Below are 3,746 nucleotides of genomic sequence, written 5' to 3'. Positions count from 1 at the left end.
AACTGACAACAAGAACGCCACTGACATCGATTAGCAGCCATATCTTTTAGCGTCTCCTACTAGGCTCAGTTGGAATCGCGCAGCCTCCATCCTGGAAGGTGGGTCGGGTCAACAGCACCTAAACGCTTCGTTATCTCTTTCATACCCAGGGGAAGTCGAGATGCAGAGTTCGGGTTCGAACCACGGACCTCCCGGTCAGTAACTTCGCGCTCTAACCACTTGGTATCTTTAGTTGCAATAGCTAATTCATAACCTTCACAGTCTTTGCTGAAGCGGTATACTCTAAGAACAACGTAATTGCACAAAGTTTTCAATTATCTGGTGAGAAAGAGGCAATGGAATCAAGGAAATTCGTAAAAGCACAGAATCAGTGCTCCCAGACGTCTGCCGAGTCTTGACCATTAGGATCAGTATCGAAACTCAGGATGTAAGGGTCCCTTATTGTTCGGTTAAGATTTTCGGATGAGTAAATTGCGTTTGACGAGGGGTAGAGCGTGGTAGCAATCAGAGTAAGGGACAGAAATGATCGAGGGCCCAGGGCCTGACCTTTGTTCATCCAACACTGAAATTGTGACTGAAAATGAGAAAAAGTGGTTGGGAAATGAACAACGAAACGCTTTGGAAAAAGAGTGTATACACTCCTTTGTTAACAGATTTGGTTTTGCGAGAGAATCACCTGGAACCCAGCTGAAACTCGTTTGTACGTTGAAGACCCTCTCTTCCTGGCCAGTTCGCACTTTTACCACAAATATTTCCCTGGAGTTATTTGAACGCTGGCAACCCTAGGTCAATCGTGGACTTGGATGGTTTTACTGTTGGTAACCGATCGGGGGTCCTAATCAGAGTTCTAATCCCTCTGCACGCCAGTTGACTCAGATCATGCCATTATGCGGACTCGGTTATCTCCGGATGGGGTCCGGAGACGATGCCTGACCTAAAGCTCCCACCTTGACTTGGTGATTGGGCTTGAGTTCTGCAATGATGCCGTGGGTTACACCGGCTGGAACTTCTTTCCACAAGGTTCAACCATGACAGTAAGGCCAAAGGGGAGTGGTCGTGCTACGAGGCGGTCTGGGGTTAAAGTCGTACTGTTCTCTGCGACAGGGGTGTGTAGGCATTAATCTGTTCCCCCCAGCTGATCAGCATGTCCATATTAATGGAAACAGCGTTGCTGTCTATCCCCGAGGAAGGACGGGTTAGCAAAGGTCGCCCCAAAAACCGCACACTCCGATCGCCCAACGGTTGACCGTGACCGCTGGTGCATTATCCAATACGGTCAAAATACTTTTAAAACTAAGGAGTCCGGTGCTGCTAAGAAAGCATCTGATGTGCGCAGCCGCATCAGGAATGAGACCGTAATGCCTTATTCCCTGCGTCCTCGGGTTAGGCCAACCCTCTGCAGCCAAGCAGGTCAGACTGTTGAGTCATCGGCTCCGGGCAGTGTTCCCAAAGAAAACCCCACTCTCTGCTGCCTTGTGGGTCAGACTTCTGAGTCAAGGGCTCAAGGTGGGGTACCTCAACCAACCCCCCTTCCTCGGCCTGGGCAACCGGGAAGTACCATGCCCGCGCAGTTCGGTGTCAACCGATGTCCCACCTCAACCGCTTCCCACCACATAAGCAAACGTCTCTGGGTCATTTGACTGTCAGTTATCTGATCGAGGGGCCTTATGCTCCTCACTGTCTACTAACAATAAACAAGTAACCTTCGAAATCCACGAAATCCTTTCCATAAGGGGGCTTTCAGCCTCCGTACTCTGTCAAATTGGCAAACAGGCAATGCTTGCTCAGACCTTATACTCCTTCAAAATTGATGTATGCAGTGTCTCCGAAACACGCATACAAGACCCGAGCGGGGTTAGGTATCTCAGAACGCCAAGGATGAACTCAGCTCTTTCACGTTCCTCCCTCTGTGTGTCCGGTGACCCAGAAGCGATGACTCGTGGAATATGTGGCGTGGGAGTTGTACTCAGCCCCAAAGCTGAACGCGCTTTGCTAGATTGGATCCCAGTCATCATCGTGATTGTCATCTGTAATAACCGTGTACTCGTCGTACAGTGGTTTTAGTTGCCGCAGTTTTGTTCACCGATGATTGGGGGGGGGGAGGGAGCTGCGCATTGCAGGCGGGGGCCAGTAAGCAATCGTCTTTGCGCCGTCCAGTTATTTAGTTCAATCAAGCCTAATGCCTCGGCATAAAAAGCGGTGTCTGTTAGTAGTGTCAGCTTATGCCCCAACGGACTGCAGTTCTGATACGGAGAAGGATACTTTCTATCGAGAGCTATCCGGGTTCATTCGTCAAGCAAAATGTACTGACATTGTGATCATTTCAGGCGATTTGAATGCTCAATTAGGTCGTCTGAGCTCCTTAGACTCACATTTGGGCGGTCGATTCGGAGTCGGCGCTCACCGCACAGACAACGGAGATCGACCCTTTCAGTTGTATGCTGATCATGAACTGTTTTTGGCATGTACGAACTTTCAACATAAACGTTCGCACCGCGTAACCTGACGGCCGCCAACTACAAATCAACCATGGACTCATTTGGACCACGTGGCCATCAGCCATCGGTGGAGAGCCACAATTCAAGACTGCCGTCCCTTCTGGGGCGCACCACTTGATCACGCCATGATGCGTGCACGCCTGAAAGTTCGTTTCCCTTCAGGCCCTGGCAAGTCAGCAAGGTAGTAGACAAATTAGTTCACCTAGGCAGTTGTATTAGTCCCGGTGGTTTCGCGGAAGATGATATTCCCATCCCGGTGGGAAAGCCAGAGTAGCTTTTATGAGCCTGCATCACCTGCGGTGTTAGCGTGACGTCAGTGTTGCGAGAGTCGAGTAGTTCCAGGACGGGCTTAGAAAGGAGACAGAATAGAAAGACGTGATGTACGCTTTAATCGTCTAATAACTGTAGTACATGAGCTGAAAATAGAGTGAGAATCACGAGTTAATGGGTTATGCAAAGGTATGGGTTATACAGTCATGACAGTCAGCTTATTCGTCAAGGGTCTAGTTTGCAATGCTGCGGTGCACTCCATATTACTATACGGATCAGAAATCTGGCCGCTGCGCGCCGAGAACGTCAAAAGACTTTCAGTGTTTGACCGTTGGTGTCTTCGGAGCATTGCCCGAGTCTAGTGGGGACACCGGATCAACAATGCAGAAGTACGTCGAATGGTATTCGGGAGAAATAACTCATCCTCGATAGATGAACTGATCAGACTGCATGGGTTGCGCTGGTGTGGCCACGTGCTGCGTATGCTAGTCGACCGACTTCTTCGAAGGGCTCTTTTCGCACAACCAAGTGAAGGGTGGAAGAGATCCAGAGGCGGTCAAACGATGACTTGGCAGCGAAGTATGAGAAAGCCATCACCAGCAAACTCAACTTCGCTGGTCATTGCCGTCTTCCTGATGGGGACCCCGAAACGGGCCGTATCAATGGTTAGAGACATTGTCAGACATGGCCCTGTCGCAACCCCAATGGCTCTCACGCATCCAAGCTATTGCCTTCGATTCATAGCTCCCTTCCCTATCCCCCCACTTAACAGTCCACTAACTGCTGTATTTATGCACTGGAGGTGAGAACCTCCGATCTCTATATTTGCATATTTCTGGGCGGGTGAGGGTGTATGGTGAGCTCTCCAAAAGCCTTCCTACAAAAAGTGGTGTCAGACAAGGATGTCCACTCTCCTCATTCTTGTTGAACTTCGTTATCGATGAAATAATGAGGCGAACACTGGACGGTTTTCAAAAC

At 49.7% G+C, this 3,746-nt stretch overlaps 2 protein-coding genes across 2 annotated transcripts in view; one reads left to right on the top strand and one right to left on the bottom strand.

Moving 5' to 3' along the window:
- T265_10381 (hypothetical protein) overlaps nucleotides 1-3,746 on the top strand; it is a gene marked incomplete at both ends in the record, with an annotated part of 46,933 nt that overhangs the window by 1,119 nt on the left and 42,068 nt on the right. The gene's annotated exons all lie outside the window — the stretch shown is intronic.
- Nucleotides 1-3,746, bottom strand: part of T265_15141 (hypothetical protein) — a gene marked incomplete at both ends in the record, with an annotated part of 42,930 nt that overhangs the window by 30,150 nt on the left and 9,034 nt on the right. The window lies entirely within an intron of this gene.

Source organism: Opisthorchis viverrini (genome assembly GCF_000715545.1).
Source record: "Opisthorchis viverrini unplaced genomic scaffold opera_v5_366, whole genome shotgun sequence".
Taxonomy (NCBI): domain Eukaryota; kingdom Metazoa; phylum Platyhelminthes; class Trematoda; order Opisthorchiida; family Opisthorchiidae; genus Opisthorchis; species Opisthorchis viverrini.
This window is presented reverse-complemented; position numbering and strand designations above follow the sequence as displayed.